The following is a 10,616-nucleotide window of genomic DNA, read 5'->3' as shown; positions in this document are numbered from 1 at the left end:
GGGCACTATGACAATGTCAGAATATGCTATCAGGTTCAGCGAGTTAGCCCGTCATGCACCTATATTAGTTCTGACAATCAAAGAACGGGTCCGCAGATTCATTGAGGGGCTCGATTATGATATTAAAATATGTATGGCTCAAGAGTTGCAAACTGATGCTCCATTTCAACAAGTAGTGGAGATTGCAAGGAATATTGAGGGTGTTTTAGGTGAGGAAAGGAAGTCTAAGGAGGCCAAAAGGTCTCGAAGATCTGGAGGGTTCAGTGGATTTTACTCTTTAGCTAGAACCCATTATAGCGGAGGCTCGAGCAGCCGATCATCTCAGTCCGCACATCAGATTACTCGGGGTGCTCCAGTTTATAGTGCACCACCGATACAAGATTCTTACAGTGGTTATTCCAATTATTTGGCACAGACTCAGTACGAGCAGCCGCGACCTCAGAGGGGTTGTTATAAGTGTGGTGATACTAGGCATATCATGAGAGATTATCCCAGACTTGGGAGGGGTGGATTTCATCAGAACACTCTAGCCATAAGCTTTATTCCAGCTGATACTCCACATGCACAGTCAGCTAGAGGTGGAGGACAGGCGGGTAGTGGGCACCTAAGAGGTGGAGGCCCGACCCGTTGATATAATCGCTATGTTTTGGCTGAGGCCAATACACGAGATGGTGTTGTTACAGGTATGATCCTGATTTTATTATAAAAGGATATCTTCCTTAATTTGATTCGGTTCTGAATATTGAGGTGAGTCCTCCTATTATGCTCCATTTATGGGTGAGTTTCGTAAATTTGTGACCCACTTATATGTTTATCCCTGTGGGGAGATTTAAAGATATGAGCCCGTGTATGTCATTTTATTTTTGGTACACCATTGAGGGCTATAAGCCCAAAAGTAATTTTTATTATTCATTACAGCAGGTTAAATGTGTTTCGGAATAATTGATTCTAAGTTTTATGAATTATATGCCCTACCGGTATGAGGGTTCATTATATGTTGTGAAAATTATTTATGAAATATATTGAAAAGAAGAAAGAAAGGAAATTGAAAATTTCAGTTGGCACAATGTACAACATACTTGTGATTCAGAGTTGAGGATGAAATCCTCGCATTTTTACATGATGTGAAATATTTAAACCGGGCTGTAAGCCGCGGTGGAAGTTATGTAAGAACGAGGTTCTTGTGGTGAAATATTTACGAGTTTAAAAATTATCCCTTTGTGAAATTAATTTGTACAATAATATTAATAGGGAGTCATGCCTGTTAGGCTTATTTGATAATTCTTGTATATTTTTCTGTGAATATTCAACCATTTTCGTACTGTAAACATTGAGTTTTAACCTATGAGATGAGTGCCAGGTGGCGTTAAATGTGACTCATTAATCCGATCATGAGGTCTTCATGCCTCACATTCTGTTGTCAGTGTTGTGAAAATTCAAAATGAGGTGGTGGTTAATATGAGATTAATTGATGATGCTGGAATTAATTATGAATAACTTTTAAGACCAGAGATGTGGTGATGAGCATACATATGATGTGCTTCATGTCCTGATATCATTATGATAATGCAGTGCTTGTAATTCTGAGATTGGTGTTATTGATATATACATTGTGGTGTTTTGTTGGGTTGTGGATGTGTTGTTAGGAGTTGTTTTGGTGTTACTCTGGCAGGTGGATAGGCCCAATTACAGGGGAGACTCTTCCGAAATTTTTGAAAAATTTGGGAGTTAGTAAAATTTGAAGGATTGAGAATTGCAAAGGAAGAGATAAATATGTTATGTGTTTGAGGGCGAATGATCATAAGTGGGGGAAGAATGTAGTAACCCAGAGAAAGTTTTGAAGTACTTTAACACTATCAAGAAAGTTGATGTGTACATAGGCACGAGTTGCTATAGCTAGTTGAGACTAATATCGTGCGTCGAAGTGAAAATCAGGCATTTTGGAAATGATTGGAGAGTTAGGGATTTTGCTTTAAAGCTTACAAGAATGGAGAAAAGAAATAATCTCAAATGAGATGGTGTTGTCGGGCTTATCTCAAATGCAGTAACTTGGGATCAACCGTGAGTATATGTGTAAAAGTAAAATCATCAATTTGGTAACCGCATAATAATTCTTAGCACGTTCGAGGATGAACGTTTGCTTAAGAGGTGGAGAATGTAACGACCCGACTTGTCGTTTTAAGAATTTATGCCCCGTTCAGTGACTTAAGGTCTCAAGCAGCCTCGCAATATGTATTATGACCCGCGTGTGCAGTCGAGTTTGATTTACGGATGATTTAGAGTGATTTGGGACACTTAGTCCCTAAGACGGAAGCTTAAGTCTTAGGATTTTGACCGTAGTTGGAACTGTGTGAAAACGGCTCCGGAATGGAGTTCCGTTAGCTCCGTTGGGTGATTTTGGACTTAGGAGCATGTCCGGACTGTGAATCTGAGGTCTGTAGCAAATTTAGGCTTGACATGGCGAAAGTCGAATTTTTGGAGAATTAGACTGGAAGTGGACTTTTTGATATCGGGGTCGGAATCCGATTCCGGAAGTTGGAGTAGGTCCATAATGTCAATTATGACTTGTGTGCAAAATTTGAATTCATTCCGGATTGATTTGATGTGTTTCGGCACAAATTATAGAATTTAAAAGTTCAAAGTTCATCGATTTTGATTTGGGGTGCGATTCATCGTTTTGATGTTGTTTGAGGAAATTTGAAAATTTGACTAAGTTCGTATGATGCTTTAGGACTTGTTGGTGTATTTGGTTGAGGTACCGGGGGTCTCGAGTGTGTTTCGGGGTGGTTTTGGATCATTTCAGGATGTTTCGGTTTTGTTGTATCTGGTATCTGACTTCCTTCTTCGCAAACGCGAAGAGAGTCACGCGAACGCGAAGGAGGGCTCGCGAACGCGAAGGTATGGCTGAAGAACCTACACGAACGTGAAGGGCCAGTCGCGAACACGTAGAAGGAAGGAGGGGACTGGGCCTGGAGTCATCAGCCTTCGCGAACGCGAAGCAGTAGGACTTGAGTGCATCGTGAATGCGAGAGCTTGAATGCGAACACGGTGATATGCATGGCAGGCCTTCGCGAACGTGACGCTGGTAACGCGAACGTGAAGAAGAGTTTGAGGCAGCGAGTTTTTGGCCTTCGCAAACGCGAGACAAAGGACGCGAACGCGAAGAAGGCCTACCTGGGCAGAAATAAAATTCCCAAAAATGGGGGTTTGAGTTCATAACTCAAAATGTAATTGGGAGCTCGATAGAAGGCGATTTTTGGAGATATTCTTGCGTGGGTTGGGGTAAGTGATTCTTATCCAGTTTGTATTAATTTCTATGATTATGTCTTTGAATCCATCATTTAATTCGGATTTAATGGAGGAAAATCAAGATTTTTATAAAATCAAAATTGGTATGGTTGAACACGTATCGGAATGGGTGTTCGGATTTCATGAAAATTATGTTGGGTTTCGAAGGGCGAGCCCCGCATTGACTTTTGTTGACTTTTTTGGAATAAATTTTTAAGTCAACGTATTATTATCCGGAGTTGTTTCCGATGAATTTTAATGAAGTTATACAATTAATTTGGATAGATTTGATTTGTCCGGAGGTCAATTCAAGCAAGAAGGCTATTTTAGAATATCGACCTAACTTCAAAAAGGTAAGTGTCTTGCTTAACCTCGAGTGGGGGAATTACCCCTTAGGCATTGAGTCTTATGTGCCATTTGTGAAATGTGAAAAGCCGTGTACGCGAGGTGACGAGTACGTACTCGGTCTTATACGTGCAAAATTCATTGAATTAAAGTCTTAGGAATTATTGTGTAGTAAATTGGGAAATTGTGAAAAATTATTAAATCATCTGTTTGCCATGCTTAAATCCTTATTGTTGAATTTGTTTTTATATGATAATTTGATGTGATTATTACTTGAAATATTTTTGAAATTTCATGAGTATTGTTGGTTTAATATTTCTTGGTAATTAATTCCAATATGAATTTTCTTATGCAAATAATTAATTTTAGCGAGCTTAAGAATAAGTGTTAATATAATTATCTAAATTTATATTTAATGAAGGTTTTGCTTTATGCTGAGTAATTTCTATCTTTATTGATTGTTTTTGGGTGTTATATACATTGTGTGGAGCCTTGGGATATTTGTTGTAAAATTAATTGATTTTGTTATATCTTTGGAATTTGGTTGTGGCCATTGGGCAAATTGTGATATGAATTGATTTTATTATGTCGCCGTGTTAATTTTTCGTGTAAATTGTTGTGTTGTGTAAGTTATTATTTTGGAGAGATAAGGGTGGCATTTCACTGTTGTTGTGTTTGTTGGAATATTGTCTGGGCGGAGCGATAATGGTGGCTATAGAAGCGATAAGGGTGGCTATTGATATTGTCTGGGTGGAGCGATAAGGGTGGCTATAGGAGTGATAAGGGTGGTAATAAGAACGATAAGGATGGCTATTGTCAGGGACGATATGTGATGATGTGGGGTTATGGTATTGATAATTTTTATGTGATGTTGTGATTTTCTTGTATTTATTTTTATACCTTGTGCAAATTGTCTTGTTGTTGGTAAATTGATAACAATCTGATTTATGTTGAAATTGAGAGCCTGTGGCTATTGCCAGGCGGATTATAAAATAAAATGTGGGCACGAGGTGCCATGAGTACATAATGAGTATATTTGGCACGTGAATTGTCCGTGCAGTTGTGATATGAAATGTGGGCACGAGGTGCTGTGATGAAATGATAATGATAATTGGCACGTGAATTGTCCGTGCAGTTGTGATATGAAATGAGGGCACGAGGTACCGGAGAAATATGATGATTTAATTATGGGCACTAGGTGCCATGAAAATATGAAAATGGGCTGAGACCCGTGTTTATAAAAAATATAAAAATGGGCTGAGACCCGTATTTTTATGATTATGAAATGAGGTGTCACATGGTGACTTTTTAATTGAAAAAATTATATTCAAAATATTTATTTGGAAGGATTTTTACTTAGAAAGTATTATATGAAAGAATTATATTTGAAAGATATTTATTTGAGGAAATTATATTTGAAAAGATTTATTGAAAGAATTATATTTGAAAAATAATTATTTGAGAAAATTATATTTGAAAGAGAGTTATCTGAAAAAATTATATGTGAAAGATATTTATTTGAAGGACTTGATTTAATTGGGTGTAATTGTGTTTATTAATTGTTGAGTGATATTAATGGTATTCTTGTTGTCTGTTGTGCATATCACTGGTTGTTTTATCCTCCCCTTATTATTTTTTGTTTTCTATTATTTTTGTATGCTATATTGCACAGATTATTTGACTAGTGAGTGTCTTGACTGTACCTCGTCTCTACTCCATTGAGGTTAGTCTTAATACTTACTGGGTACCGACCGTGGTGTACTCATACTACACTTCTGCACATTTTTGTGCAGAGCCAGGTATTGGAGATATCGGACTTGAGCAGAGTTAAAGCGGGATCGTAAGGATTCAAGGTAGAGCTGCTTGGTCGTCGCAGTCCCTTGGAGTCTTTTCATTTCATTGTACTGTTAATTTGTAATCAAATAGTATTGTATATTCGGTCCTCGTGATCATTCCATGTATTCAGTTAGAGTTCGTGACTCAGTACTACCAGTCTTGGGAGGTTGTGTATTGTAATTATTTTCGCTGTTAGTTTTTATAAAAACAAAAATGGCTTCAAAAGGTAATCTAAATCGGCTTACCTAGTCTTAAAGGCTAGGTGCCATCACGACGCCTGTGGTGAAATTTTGGGTCGTGACACTCAGTGCTCACAGTCACTCAGTCCTCACAATCGCTCGGCACTCGCACTTGGTACCCGGCAATCGCACTCAGTAGGTACCTGCACTCACTGGGGGTGTGTACAGACTCCGGAGGGGCTCCTTCAGCCCAAGCGCTATAATCTGCACGGACAACTCACGTGCTGCACGGACAACTCACGTGCTATTATAAAGCCTATAAGTCCTTCTGCAGACGGGCAACCCCGATCCACATAATAATAATGTATATAAAGCCAATTATCACAATCCATAATTTCTATCTTCGGGACCGTGATGACGCCTAACATTTCACTTGCTAGGCAAGCCAACGTTAGAATAATGTTAGCCATATTAAAATAATTTTAAATTAATTAATAACAAAGAAGCCAATGCGGAAGTAAACTCTGAAATATAGTGATTAATCCATAAATATAGCGATGTCTAAATACCATCCCAGAATTGGTATCACAAGTGCACAAACTTCTAGAATAATACAAATAAAGGGTCTAATTAAAATAAAGCTGTATGAAAACAAACACATAGCTAAAGTAAAGTAGATGGGGACTTCAGAACTGCGGACGCCGTGCAGTTATACCTCAAGTCTCCTCTGGGTAGCTGAATCCGAGCAAGTCTATGGTACGCCGCTTCCGAAATCTGCACAAGAAGTGCAGAGTGTAGTATCAGTACAACCGACTACATGTACTGGTAAGTGCCGAGTCTAACCTCAACGAAGTAATGGCGAGGATAAGGTATGTCACTTACATTAACCTGTACGCAATAATAGTAATAACCACAATAATATAATTAAATCAGATAACTCATTTTTAATAGTTGAAGCCAACTCAGCAGTCATAACCAATTATTATTTCAACCAATTTCCGTTGCAACGTACAACCCGCTCCCACAATATATTCATTTTCAACCCTCCAATATATTTATTTTAATCAAGTATATATATAGACTTTTTAATAAGTCTGTTGCGGCGTGCAACCCGATCCCCCAATATGGACTTTTTAATAAGTCTGTTGTGACGTGCAACTCCATCCCCCAATATGTACTTTTTAATAAGTCTGTTGCAGCGTGCAATCCGATCCCCCAATATAGACTTTAAACAAGTCTGTTGCGGCGTGCAATCCGATCCCCCAATATAGACTTTAAACAAGTCTGTTGCGGCGTGCAATCCGATCCCCTTATATATTTCAACAACTCATAATATAATAAAAATTACTCCAGTAAATACCACGTTCAATGAAAAACTATTAAGCATCAAGGCACACAATAATTATAATTTATTTATGAATAAACAATGACAATTAGCAATTAATTATAAAAATCGTGGAGAAAATAGACAGTTTAATATTTAGTATGCTAAATGTCAAATAACAATTAAGACACATAAGTCAAATAAGCATGTAACAATTATTGCAGGAATTCAAGAATTAATATTTGACAAGGAATATGAGTGAAACAATTAATATAATAATTTATTCATGATTTAAAACGATTTATGATTTTTTTTCCAAGTAATTATGCAAACAATTAATTTGACTACGTATAGACACTCGTCACCTTGCCTATACGTGAATCACATGCATCTCACATAATAAATAATTTAAGGGTTCTATTCCCTCAAGTCAAGGTTAACCATGACACTTACCTCGCTTTGTAATTTCAATCAATTACTCGACCACAACTTTTCCTTTTGAATTTGTCTCCAAAAGCATCAAATCTATTCACAAACAATTCGATATACTCAATATGAATCATAGGAATTAATTCCATATGAATTTACTAATTTTTCGGATAAAATCCGAAATTCATTTTAAAAATTGACGGTGGGGCCCACGTTTTAAATCTCGGAAAAAATTACGAAATCCGAATATTCATTTTGAGACGAGTCCAACCATACAAAAATTTTCAAATTCTGATGTCAAATGGACCTTCAAATCTTAAATTTTCGTTTTTGGAAGATTTTATTAAAATATGATTTTTCTCCCAAAATTTCACGGATTCATGATATAAATGAGTATGAAATCATGAAATATAATCAATATAGGATAAGGAACACTTACCCCAATACTTTTTCGTGAAAATCTCCCAAGAATCGCCTTACCCGAGCTAAAAAATGGTAAATGGTTAAAAATGGGACAAAATTCCATTTCCAGAACTTAAGTTCTGTTTGCCCAGATTTTTACTCATCGGGATCATGGAAGTTCATTCGTGATCGCGTAAAACAACTTTTTCCCAGGTTCATTTTACTCATCGCGATCGCAGATAATTCTTTGCGGTCGCGAAACATATTTTGGCTACCCGGATTATTAACTCTATGCGATCGCGTAAATGGACATACGATTCTAGAGAACATTTTCTCAGCCTTACACGATCGCGCACTGACTTGTGCGATCGCGTAATACAAATTTGGTGCTTCCGTTTCTTCCTCATTCCTTCTTCGCGAACGCGAATTTGCCCACGCGTTCGCGGTGCCTTAGCTTTTCCAACTGTCCAATCGTGTACAATACGATGCGATTACATAGTACAAATTTCCATCCGTGCTCAACAAGCCTTCGCGATCGCGGATGAAGCCACGCGATCGCGATTAAGGAAACCAGAACTGGAAATACCAGATTTTTCCAAAGTTTCAAAACACCCGTAGCCTATCCGAAACTCACCCGAGCCCTCGGGGATTCAAACCAAACATGCACACAAGTCCTAAAATATCATACGAACTTGCTCGCGCGATCAAATCACTAAAATAACACCTAGAACTACGAATTGAACACCAAATCGAATGAAATTTTCAAGAAAACTTTAAAACTTATATTTTCACGACCGGATGCCCGCATCACGTCAAATCAACTCCGTTTCTCACCAAATTCGGCAGACAAGTCATAAATATTATAGTGGACCTATACCGGGCTACGCAACCAAAATACGGATCAGGTGTCAATAAATCCAACATCAGTAAATTCTTAAAAATCATTAAGCTTTCAAACTTTTAATTTTTCATCAAAATTCTATATCTCGGGAAAGGGACCTCGGAATTCGATTCCGGACATACTCCCAAGTCCCAAATCACGGTACGGACCTATCAGAACTGTCAAAATACTGATCTGAATCCGTTTGCTCAAAATATTGACCAATGTCAACTCCATTGAGTTTTAAAACTCTATTTCACATTTTAATCCATTTTTCACAGAAAATATTTTCGAAAAATTATACGGACTGCGCACGCAAGTCGAGGAATGATAAATATAATTTTCGAGGTCTTAGAACACAGAATTAATTATTAAATTTAAAGATGACAATTTGGATCATCACACCAATATGGCCTGCTGCGACATGTAGCCCGATCCCATAATTATTCTCACAATCAGGCCCTCGGCCTCACTCAGTCATCAATCTCTCCAGTCTCTCGGGCTTACAATGTCATAAAAATAGCCCAAAAATGATAATATGATGTATCAATAAATAACAACAGAGACTGAGATATGATATGTAATGGAATGAATATATCAATCTTCAATTTAAACAAATAATTCACAATAATATGACCTCTATGGGTCCCAATAATACTGGCACATAGCCTCAACATGATTTTTAATATGATTCTCAACTCAATTTCTTTAACACATAAAACTACATGGAAAAAGCCAAAATTATTTGACTACAAAATTCCACGAAACAATTACGACACAATTTCTATGGTGCACGCCCACACGCCCATCACCTAGCTTGTGCGTCATCTCCAAACAATTCACATATTACGTATATTCAACGTTCATACCCTCAGCTCCAAGATTAGAAGAGTTACTTACCTCGAACAAGCCGAATCCAATGTCGAGCAAGCTAAACAATACTACAGAAATTCCATTCTGCATGTAACAACTTCCGAACGGCTCGAATCTAGTCACAATTAATTTGATTCAGTCTACGAAATTATAGGAATTAATTCCATATCAAAATACTAATATTTTTCACAAAATCCAAAATTACGCCCCAAAATACCCGTAGGGCCCACGTCTCGGAATCCGACGAAACTCACAAAATACGATAACCCATCCAATTACAAGTTCAACCATACTAATTTCACTCAAATCCGACTCTGAATCAATATTCAAAACTCAAAAATTTATTTTATGAAATTAGAGAAATTTCCTTCAATTTCTCTTGAAGATTCGATAATATTACACCAAAAATGAAGATTAATTCATGAAATATATTCCCAAGGGAGTCAAAAACACTTACCCCAAGTTGTGTGAAAAACTTCCTCTCCAAAATCGCCCAAACTGAGTTTCAAAATCCGAAAATGGGTGAAAAATGTCGAACCCTCGAACTTAAAGGATTCTGCCCAGCACTTTCGTAGATGCGGTCAAGAGGTCGCACCTGCGACCCTCGCTTTTGCGGAAAAAGGCACGCATTTGCGAGGCTGCCCGCTTCTGCGATGGCCATGGTCACACTTGTGGTGCTCGCTTCTGCGCCTAGACGTCCGCTTCTGCGATGCCTCCCCAGCCAGCACTCCCTCGCTTATGCGACTTCGTTGTCGCTTCTGCGCCCATCGCACCCGCGAGTCCATTTCCGCAGGTGCGAAAACACCAGAACTAGCATACCTCCAGAAATTCTTTAACTACAAACCTTGGTCCGTTAACAACCCGAAATCAACCCGATGTCCCTGGGACCTCAACCAAACATACCAACAAGTCTTATATCCCAATACGAACTTAGTTGAACTCTCAAATCACCTCAAACAACTTCAAAAATACGAACTACACACGGATTCAAGCCTAATGAACTTTAAAAATTTTAAATTCTACAACCGACGCCGAAACCTATCAAATCACGTCCGATTGA

The sequence above is a fragment of the Nicotiana tabacum genome, chromosome 4 (assembly GCF_000715075.1).
Source record: "Nicotiana tabacum cultivar K326 chromosome 4, ASM71507v2, whole genome shotgun sequence".
Classification (NCBI taxonomy): domain Eukaryota; kingdom Viridiplantae; phylum Streptophyta; class Magnoliopsida; order Solanales; family Solanaceae; genus Nicotiana; species Nicotiana tabacum.
This window is presented reverse-complemented; position numbering follows the sequence as displayed.